At 34.0% G+C, this 11,889-nt stretch overlaps 1 long non-coding RNA gene across 21 annotated transcripts in view; it reads left to right on the top strand.

Moving 5' to 3' along the window:
- LOC137496363 (uncharacterized) overlaps nt 1-11,889 on the top strand; it is a 105,278-nt gene that overhangs the window by 20,484 nt on the left and 72,905 nt on the right. For 4 of the 21 annotated variants that reach the window (XR_012384410.1, XR_012384402.1, XR_012384413.1 and 1 more), the window contains exon 5: nt 2,337-2,549. The exons of the other annotated variants lie outside the window; for them this stretch is intronic. This is a non-coding gene — a long non-coding RNA (uncharacterized lncRNA). Of the gene's footprint in view, nt 1-2,336; nt 2,550-11,889 lie in introns of those variants that run through there. 21 annotated transcript variants of the gene reach the window in all.

Genomic DNA, 11,889 nt, shown 5'->3' with positions numbered 1-11,889 from the left:
CGTGTACTCCCTCACAAGGGCTTTGAGAATGCATTCACACCTTTTTTTCCACTGGTGATGTTCTAAATGACATGAAATGACAATTAGTAATTTACTAAAAAATTAGTAGTTAAAATTACTAGTAATTTTTACTGTACATCATTTTAATGCGTGTCTAGGCATCTAAAGACATAGTACCTGGATTATCCACAGTCTCCTCAGCCAGATATGGGACAGAGGCTGAGCTGTAAACCTGAGGGAGAAAAAAAGATGCGAGTAAGCAAAGATTTGTAATAATAAAATTTAATAATATAAATATATAGCATTTAGAATAATATATTTATAATAATAAAAATGGAAAAAAAAACTGCAAACTACTAAACTTAAAAGTTTAAATGTGTTAGATGACCAAACAAATAAGCTTACATTAAATATGTCATCATGCTAGATGTCATCCTATTTAAGCGTCACATATGCTTTGCCAACACCACCTTTTAATTAACATTATGTAAGTTATCAAAACTGGCATTAAAACTTGACAAACTGCTTGACACTCATTTAAAATTAGACTATTTCTTACTACCAACGTTTGCAACTTTATTTTGGGCTTAATATATACCAAGTATAAAATTTCACATGAATGCAAAAAAACTAGAAATTAATCTGCCTTTAATGTGAAAAAGACACAGGAAACATGACAATTTCATAACAATACTATACACAAACACAACATAGTATTACAAGGAAGTTCATTAGTGATTCAAATGTTGTCACAGCCTCAGTATGAATACATACAAAGTAAAAAAATCTCACCTGCATCCACATTAAGGAAAGCTTTCTGTGCACGTTCTCAATTTGTACTGTAATCTTCATCTTTTGATTCCCATATTATGGCGCCGATCTAAACGAGCTGAGAGTGATCATTGTGGTTTGAATCTTCTTGCTTCCTGTGTTGTTTTGAAACTGCGCATGTGCAGATATTACTCCACCTATTGACCAAAATGCAGTACTGCAGAAGCAACACTACTCCCTTTCATTCATGTTAATTAAGCAAGCTGTTTAAATGTGAAAACTTACTTTTTCTAATTTTTTCCAACATAACACTTTTATTTTTAGTACACAAACATAAGCAAATTGTTTAATTTAAACATAGTTATATTCTTTGGACCAACAAAAGCCAAAATTCATTTTTTTGAGTGTAGTTCAAGTCAGAATTATTTGCCCCCGTTTATTTTTTTCACCAATTTCTGTTTAACGGAGAGCAGATTTTTTTTCACCACATTTCTATACAGCTTAAAATGACATTTAAAGGCTTAACTAGGTTCATTATTTTAACTAGGCAGGGGTACTTTCCCAAACAAGGACGTAACTTGCGACTGAACTATCATAGTACGATGCATCATTTGGGAAAAGAACGATGTAGTGATGAATGTTTCCCAAAACGCATTATTTCTGTGTCGCAGATCCATCGCTTCAACCATGTTAGTTGTAACGTAAAATGCCCATAATGGCGCGCTAAACGGGGTGCAGTAACTACTTCTTTAGAGAAGAACCTCATCATTTCTTTGTTCAAATTATATTGTTTTAAACAAACACACATTTAAAATAAAATCCAATATTAGATTTGGTAAAAAATGCACTCGCTTTCCATATTAACTGAAATAATGGCACATAAAGGGTAGGGTTGTGCCGATAGACGATGCCATCGCCGATGGCCGACAAACTTCACGATGCTGAGTCGGCATCGCAATCCATCGCCCCGCCCCACATTTATATTGATATATAACTTATTATTTGCATGCCATATTATTAGCAATAACGGTCTTTTCATGAGCTGTGTTAAATGTTACATATAGCTGCCGCTTGCATGGGTGACAGCATCGTGAGGATTAAATGAAGGATTTACAGCACCTCTCACGCTTAAAAGGTGTAGATTCAGTGGCAAACGCTGTTACCTGAAAACCCTGTCCCACAGACTTTACAGTGAATGGCTTTAGTCATTTTCATACGGACTTGAAGCCACTCGAAGTCTTTCATCCACTCTTGGAAAAGTGTAAATGCTGTATTAACATTCAGCACATGATCACTAATAAGATGTGCCAATATTAGTAACTGTGAGTAAATCTGTCATCTTCAGCGCTTCACATTTTCGCGGTTGTAACTCCTGTCATCTGAAGGCAGAACGCATCGACTGTGTGATTGACGGCTGATATTAACCAATCAATTGCGTTCAGTTAGAACAGTGGGCCAATAAGAAAAGCACAAAGGTGGGGCAAGCATTGCAGGCTTTTTTTACTTCAGCAAGTTCACATAACAACTGTTTATCTGTTCCTGAATGCTGCGTTTGGTGTTTTTAGGTGCGAAGATGTCTTATGCATAAATGTCTCCCGAAATCCGTGCACATGGTGAGGATTTCGCAGTGAAAACAATGAAAATGTATGCACTACAGTGAAGTCCAACCGAACTCTCGTCTCCTCCACCAGCTGTAGGAAAAGCCATGTAGAACGACACAGATCACTGCCTATTCATGCCAGAGTCCGAAAAAAGTAAAAAAAAGTGATTGACAGGTGGTCATTTGTAACTTTATTTATTTATGGTTTGGTTATGGTTAAAGCAAAGTCCATGTGGGTCAGGTAGTAAAAATGGTAGGCTACAATTAATTAATGGCATCGTCCATCGCCATGTTTCACATTAGACATCATATGATGCCAAATTGGTCGACATTGCCCAACCCTAATATAGGGTCCATGTTTCCTTTACCAATATTATTGAGAATATGACATATCTTATTCTAAAACATAAAATCACTTACAAAAGCTAACACGTATTCTAATATCATATATAAATCATATAAATAAATAAATAGTGAGGCTATTTATTATAAAATGAAATGTAATTTTTATTATGTATTAGAAATGAAAAAATCTTACTTTAATAAAAATATTAATGATGATTATTATTATTATTATTATTAAGTAGGATATTGTTTTTTTATTTTTTAGAAAAGTCTACTTTTACAATTTAACACTTGTAAACCACAGCAGAAAGTTCTAACCAGCAGGCCCATGTCATATACAGTACAGATACTTAATAAATAACCTTAAAAGAATTAACGTATGCTTTTTGTTTTCACAAGCTTTGAAGACATAACATAAATTCTGCTTTTAAATTATGGGTCACCTAATTTTTGCATGAGGCTGTGTTCAAAATGACATCAATGTTTTCAAAGTGCACTGCGAAGGGAGCACAATTGTAAACATGAAGATCGCAAAACTGTGCTGTAAAAATAGTTTGAAAGCAAATTACATCTAAGAGAGATGATGCTTTTTTATTTTTAATAATTCCAACTTTGAATATTAGAGTGTTCTAAATGAATATGTCTCCAGAGGTGTAGTTGCGAGTGCTCAAGTTTGCAACGCAGTTTGCAGATGAGCGACGGATTTGGAAAACGGCAAATCAACAAACTTTGTTTGTAACGACAGAACTTGCAACCTTAGTTGGCTAACGATGGTTTTGGGAAACGCACCCCAGGTTAGGGTAATTAGGCAGGTTTTTGTATAATGATGGTTTGATCTGTAGACTATCGGGTAAGAAAATTACTTAAAGGGGTTAATAATTTTTAAAAATTAAAAACTGCTTCTATTCTTGCTGAAATAAAATAAAAAAGACTTTCTCCAGAAGAAAAAATATTATCAGACATAGTTTGAAAATTCCCTTGCTGTGTTAAACATCATTTGGAAAATATAAAAAGAAAATAAATAAATAAAAGGGGGGCTAATGATTCTGACTTCAACTGTATATAACAGAAAGCAGTGTACAGTGCATTTATGTTTTGCATTATGCCATCTAAGCAAAAGTGAAATGTACACTGAAAAGAAGGATTGATTGGATTCAATATTTTTTTTATTTATTTATATGAGCTGAATTAAAACAAACCAATGAAGCTGAACATTACTCAATTTAATTTGCTTATTTCAATTCAGCTAATATAAATTGTTTGCAACCAGTTACCTTAAAAAAGATTTGTAAATTCAATGAATAATTATTTTTCAGTGTATACTGTAAAACATTATTGCTGCCTTCATTTCTTTAGTTGAATCAAATGAACTTTTTTAGTCATCTTAACTTTAGTTAAACTCTATTATAATTTAAAACATTTTGTTAAAACCCGATTAACTTATTAAAATAAGTTAAAGCAACATAAAACTATTTGTTGCCAACTTTTTGTTTTATATTTTTTTATAGTATACACTGTAAAAAATGCACACAGTCGATTTGCGTTGGGACAACATGTAGAAATTTAGTTTACTTATTTGTTTCTACAAATTTTTTATGTTAATAGTAATAAAAACAATAATGGCTGGAGTAATAATTTAATTTGAAACTACATACAATAAGAAAGCAGTGATTCAAAATTGTAATAAATGCTACCTTGATGAACAGAACAATTATCTAAAAAAAAAATAAACATGAAAAAAAACTTGCAATTAACTTGTTTATTATGTATATAAATAAATTTTTTTACACTCTTATCACAATTTGGTAACCAAAATGGCATATCTCATATTTGAAGTAGTCGTAATATATTATATTTTTTCATGTAAATTACAATTTTTATTTAGCATTTTACTTCTGAACTATTATTTATATTTTATTTTCTAATTTTTTGGTATTTTTCTATTTAACAGTTACAACACCGTCTCCGTGTCCTTGTAAAAAACACTAAACAATGAAGCAAGAAACACGAAAGGTTAGATTTCATTGATCAGTGCAGTTTTAAAGCAGATCACCATCAGAGGTTGTCGCACACACACACACACATTCTCAGCCTGCACAATGCTGATAAGTGCAGGCCGCAGTTACTGTGAATGGAGCTTGATAGGACAGGACGATGTCGGCATCTGCCTTCATTCTGCAGCCTTTATGTTCTTTATGTCTTTGTGCTTACATGTAAAGCAAGTGGGAGTCTCTCAAACCGGCCCCCCATTCACTTAATGAAGTGTCTGAATGCACCACACGCCACTCCTGTTCTCTTCTTCTCTGTTTCTGAGCAGTTGTCTAAAATAATTGTTATACACTCACATGCTCAAGAGCGTTAGGGTAAGTGTTAGTGTATTGTTTCACATTTACAGTGTATTATTTATTTGAATGTTTAGTAAATGCAAATGCATAAGGATTGTGGAATTTTTTAACAGGTGTTTATTATTTAAACAGAGACTAAATAAATAAAATATAATATAAATATAGAATAATATAATGTCAATATATCAATAACTGTGTAAATGAATGCCTGAATATCTAAAGTAATTACAAATAGTATGTATATAATATAGTTGTTTAACTATAAAAATTATATAATATAATAATTATTAAAGGTGTCATGGTGGCGCAGTGGGTAGCATGGTCGCCTCTGGTTCGAGCCTCAATTGGCATTTCTGTGTGGAGTTAGCATGTTATCCCCGTGTTTGCGTGGATTTTCTCTGGCTGGTCGGGTTTTCCCCACAAGTCTAAAGACGTGCTATAAGTGAATTGTGTAAGCTAAATTGTCTGTAGTGTATGTGGGCATCCGCTGTGTAAAACATGTGCTGGATAAGTCAATTCATAAGAAAATGAATGAATGAGTAATTAGGAATAATAATAGCATTTTATAATAGCTATGTAATAGTATAAACTTTTTGTTTTTTAAAATATTTTATATAAAGTTTCTTGCTGAATAACTAAATATATTATATTATTCATGCTAAATACTATAAAATATATGAAATACTAAATAGAAGAAATAAATTTGATATCGAAACCATAAATTTGCCCATTGTTTATTTATTGAATATTTAATTTACTTTTTTACATTTGTACATTCTTTTATGTAACATAATTATTGATGTTTTAGTTTTACTTATTTGTTTTATTTATATTTAATGTATGTTTAATCTTATTTAGTTGATATAATATCCTAAATATTGTTATGAAAGCTACAATGTAAAAAAAATCTATACATTTTTTTCTGGTAGTTGGGTTGCCGGAAAGCAAACGTAAAATAACGGCTGCTAATTTACAGACATTTACTGTAAAATGACGGATCTTAAATTACATAAATTTCCTTAAATTAAAATTTCTGATAAATTTCTGTAATTTAATGTCTGTTATTTTATGGTAAATTTCTGTAATGTAACAACCGTTATTTTAAGTTTTTATTCCAGCACCACAGCTTTTTACAGCAGTTATATAATATTAGGCTAATGTAGAAAAATATTTGCACATTTACATATCTACTTCTTTTACATTTGCTTTAACATATTTGAAAAACCTGTCAAAATCACAGAAATTGACAACAAGTGAAATATTACAGGTTTCAAGTACAATTTTTGAGTTGTAAAAATTCACTTTTTCTTTGTGTTTATTTATTTGCATTTATATTCAATATTACTATCCTTTTATGATTTATATATATTCTGATTCATCAACCTGGCAAAATTACAGTGATCATCAACAAGTGAAACGTTACAGGTTGTGAGTGTGACCCCCCAACCCCATTCACACAAAGAGCAAAAAATCCCAATCTTTCATTGAAGCATCTGGTCATTGCCCCAGGATAGGAGCCCCCCAACACCCCCCTCCACAACCAGAGGGCCAGATCAGCTCTGCCTGCTGTGTGCTGTGAAAGGCTTTGGGTTTCATCCAGTGATTATTGTTTGGGGGGGATTTGCTCAGTATCTCCATCCACCTCATCCTCATAGGCTACTTTTCCCCCTTTTTATCTCAAACTATCCCTTCATTTTCCTCTGTGGCTCTTGTCTGATCGCAGGTGTCTGATTCTCTTCGCCTCCGCTGTGGTTTCATTTATCCGGAAGGTTTTTCTAGCTCTGCTTTAAGGGGAAACCAAAAACCCACGATGGGAGATGCTCTCCTCCTTTTTTTCCTGCTTCTCATTACTGTCATTCTTCCTCTCGTGTTCATTCTTCATATCCGGCTTTCTCTCGTTGATTTCCGACTTTGTAATTCATTAAAACAGCAAGGTTCCTTTGAATGTTTCTCAGTGATGAAATGCATTGCGTTTTCTAGATTTTTTTTATTCTCTGTTTTGTTGCAGCCATTTTTCCTGTTAAGCAGTAAGAGACTTTCTCTGAAATCTCTTTCATTGGTCTTTCATCATCTCGAGTCTGAGAGTGTTGAGTTATAAGTAGACAGCCACTTAATTCACTTTGCTATTTTCTCTATTGCTTTATTACAGTTCAAATGTTAGCTTGTTTCTTACAAACAGATCATGTTTTTGGCTTACTATATTAATAAAAGCCATTTTTATCCGAGGTACAAGGTACATTTTAGCCAAGGTACAAAAGGTGTCGCCGGACGGTACTTGTCAAAAGGTACACTTTTGTAATTTTTATATACGTTTTAGAGACACATTTATGAAGTGTTTTACTAAATGCAACATAGGCTTATTTTAAAAACTTAGCCCTATATATGTTTTTGGAGATCACAAATTATAGCCAGAAGTACGTATGGCTGCATTTTGTTTTTAACAATGAACGCTACGAGGCGGTAAGATGTAGGCTTACCAAATTTTGATACCGTCAAACCTCCTCCCTATTTTACCCTGGTATCCGGTATTACCGTGCATAATTAAAAAAAATATGACTTAAGGCTCAGACAGCGTCATCAAACTGTTGGCTTGTGCCTAAACCATTCAGAAACTGAATACCGTCTATGCAACATTATTTTCGCGGTCACATGTTTGTCTTGTTCGTATTAGAGATCTGTGCAGGACGCTCTCACACACAGCACTACGCTCTCTCTCTCTCATTTACACACACACAGAGAGAGAGAGAAAGACGGACAGCACTATGCTCTCTCTCATTTACACACACACACACACAAACAAACAAATAGCATCCACGCGTGCTCGCTCGCTCAGGAGCGATATTGTTAGACAGCATTAAATAAATAATTTTAATATTTAATACTTGTCTCTTATTTAAGTGCATTGTTTTTTTATGACAGTATTACGGTATTGAAACTGACACCGTTGCTATTTTTAGATTCTGCGGTATACCATATTACCGTATTACCCAAGCCTAGTATGATACCTTTTCGCGCTTACTAGCTGAAGGCTTACCTCCATGTAGACACCTTTCCGGCTGTTACCAGTTTGTTCAGTTAGCTCGCCATTTACGTCAGTGGACTTGAGATGCAGAGAGGAGTAGACCAGAACAAGAGGGTTTGAGTCCAGTGAAGAACGGTTCCAGAAATCGGGTAAGATAGTAACAGAATCCATAAAATAAAATAAGTATTAAGTTGATAGTGAGAATTTGGTAAAAATCCTCTGGTGGATTCGCGAAAACAAAAACTGTAAAAAAATAAATAAAAATTGAGCTCCTGGGGTGTTTTTGGCACTCTCCAGAAATGTATATAGGGCTACATAATCTAAATGAGTCTGGGTTGACTAAATGAAAACCTCTAAGTGCCGTCTGAAATTTTTCTTTGCCACCTTAATTCTATATAAGAATTTATTTATTGACATAAAGGTGAAATTATTGAACCAATACACAGGAGCCTGAAACAAATGCTCATTTTATTAGGAAAATATTCAGAACCCATCTGAAGTCTTCATATATACTTTTTTTTTTTCTTTTTTTATTACAGAAATTTACCAGAAATTAAAATTTAAGGTAATTTCTGAAATTTAATATCCGATATTTTATGGTAACTTTCTGTAATTTAATGGGCATTATTTTACTTTTTTAATACCCAATAAACCGTAAAATTACAGATTTTTTTTAACAGTGCTCTTTTGCTTTGTTTTCCTGTGTATGTACAACAATCCACACTTGTGTATGCCATCTGCTCTTAAATGCTCACTCTGTTTAAATCAGAATAAGTTCTGGTTATTTAATATCTATCAACTGGAAAATGTGAATATGAATGTAAAGTCAACAGGGTTGTCCCTCTGTGCCAAGTTATATTTGTGTTATACATTTAGTAGGTAGTGCTGTCGCCTCACAGCAAGAAGGTCGCTGGGTCGCTCAGCTCAGTTGCCGTTTCTGTGTGGAGTTTGCATGTTCTCCGTGCCTTCACGTGGGTTTCCTCCGGGTGCTCCAGTTTCCCCCACAGTCCAAAGACATGCGGTACAGGTGAATTGGGTAGGCTAAATTGTCCGTAGTGTATGAGTGTGTGTGTGGATGTTTCTAGGAGATGTGTTGCGGCTGGAAGGGCATCTTCTGCGTAAAAACTTGCTGGATAAGTTGGTGGTTCATTCCGCTGTGGCGACCCCGGATTAATAAAGTGACTAAGCTGACAAGAAAATGAATGAATGAATGTGTGTGTGTGTGGATGTTTCCCAGAGATGGGTTGCGGCTTATTTTCATAAGTATATGACTTATTTTCGAATTGTGGGTATATATCAAGCATTTTCCATTCCTTTTTTTAAAGCTGGAATGATATATAGCAGCTGTATAATTTACAGAAATCTGAATCCATTATTAATTTGAAATATTCAATGTTGTTTAACTTATTGCTTATTGCTTATTCAAACCTTAACAGTTACAATAAAAGTTGAAATTTTCCACCATTTTTTGCTTAACCACAAGATCAAACCAGATTCTACAAAACGCAGATGGCATTTTGTAACTTTTTTTTTCAAGCAGGTGCTATTAAATTTTTTTCAAGCAGGTGCTATTAAATTTTTTAGCTAGAGCAAATGCATTTACTACACTAATCAGTCACAATCACCTGACGGCCAGTGAGAACCGATCAAGTCCAGTGCAAATATCAAAGTGTCCTAGTTAATTTAAACCAGTTTAAAGCCAATAAGAACTTCCATTCTTAACAACACTCATGCATAAAACACTGGTTGAATTGTACAGATATGCCTCATTTCCACTGATCATTGGTTCATCCAATCATGTGATTGTTTGTTTTTTCACGATTCAATCTCGCATTTGTCCATTTCTAAACAGATGGGAGAAGCATTGCAATAATCACATGTAGGTTATTGTCATTGTGCAACACTTTGTGGTTAGCATTGTCGCCTCAAAGCAAAAAGGTCACTGGTTCATGTCCCGGCTGGATTGGTTGGTCTTTGTGTGTGGAATTTGCATGTTCTCCTCGTGTTTGCATGGGTATCCTCTCAGGGTTCTCCGGTTTCCCCCACAGTCCAAAGACATGCACTATACGAAATGTTTACCAGTACTGGGTTGCAGCTAGATGGGCATCCGCTGTGTAAAACATGCTGGATAAGTTGGTGGTTCATTCCACTATAACAATCCCTGATAAAGGGACTAAGCCGAAGAAAAATGAAATGAAATTAAGTTTATTAATAAAAAATAGACATCTATACGTTGACCGCAAGCAAATAGAGAGAAAAAGCTAAACAAAAAGAAGCTAAACAACTCGCGCTTTCCACAAACTTTTCAACAACGACGTCAAAAACAATAGAGGACATACAGCAGATTCTTTTTTTGCTTTCTTCATGGCATGTGCCTGTTTGACGCAAGAAGACAACAAGGTTTATTGAACTCAGGTTGACCATGACAAATACAGCTGAAGTCAGACTCATTAGCCCCCTTTGAATTTTTTTTTCTTTTTTTAAATATTCCCCAAATGATGTTTAACAGAGCAAGGAAATTTTCACAGGATGTCTGATAATGTTTTTTTTTCTTCTAGAGAAAGTCTAATTTGTTTTATTTTGGCTAGAATAAAAGCTGTTTAAAATAATTTTATGAACCATTTTAAGATCAAAATTATTAGCCCTCTTTAAGCTTTATTTTTTCCGATAGTCTACAGAACAAATCATTGTTATACATAACTTGCCTAATTACCCTAACCTGCCTAGTTAACCTTATTAACCTAGTTAAGCCTTTAAATGTCACTTTAAACTGTATTGAAGTGTTTTGAAAAATATGTTGTCAAATATTATTTACTATCATTATGGCAAATATAAAAGAAATCAGAAATGTGTTATTAAAACTATTATGTTTAGAAATGTGTTGAAAAAATCTTCACTTCGTTAAACAGAAAATGGGGGAAAAAATAAACAAGGGGCCTAATAATTCAGGGGGCTAATACCTCTGACTTCAACTGTATTACGATGTAATGTCTCGGCTGTGTATTTGAAAATTATGCTTATTCTCCTGGCTTGTTGTAAGCACTGGTGATGATTTTCTGTAAACCAAAAGCGTTCACCTGCGAGTCTAGCTCTGCTCTTTGGTACCATTCTGGGTACCCTTTACCCAAAAAGTGGTATGGTACAGTACTTTCCCGAACTCTCTGCTCAGAAAAAACTGGCCATTACAGTGGAAGTCATTTTAGTCCACAAATCACCAATATTTACCATAGATTCACTGTATTGATACCAACTATATCCAGTTGTGTATTTGTATTTACACTAAATGTTTTTAGGCTAATGGGACTTTAACAATGTTTGCTGATGCAGCTATACTCTCATATTTAATTTTTTTTTTAAACTTGCAATATTCAACACCACCCAATCAAATGCTGGTGCCACTGCACTCAAACTCTTTTGGAACTTGGACCAAATGGAAATAAGAAACAAGTCTAAACTAAGTCTACTTATTACCAGCATTTGTTAATATGTGGAAAATTTTACCTTGCTCCAAATATATATCACAACCCAATAAATGAACTCAACGTGTCCCATTGAGACTTTTTTATTTGTCTCAAATAAAATATATAGCACACACTATGACGAGCTGCTGTAAAGCAGTATCCTTGCTGTCACAAACTTAGAAATTAAGTTATAAAAAAAGTGTGAATTACTGAATCAAATGGGATGACAGAAGTCAAGTGTGAAGCAGAGGTCAGTGGTGTAAACAAAATGACACCTGTGGAAGCTTTTTTTCCTCTGATCACATAACCTCCTCTCTTGTTTTTTTCACTCGAGATATAACTACA

The sequence above is a fragment of the Danio rerio genome, chromosome 8 (genome assembly GCF_049306965.1).
Source record: "Danio rerio strain Tuebingen ecotype United States chromosome 8, GRCz12tu, whole genome shotgun sequence".
NCBI lineage: Eukaryota > Metazoa > Chordata > Actinopteri > Cypriniformes > Danionidae > Danio > Danio rerio.
This window is presented reverse-complemented; position numbering and strand designations above follow the sequence as displayed.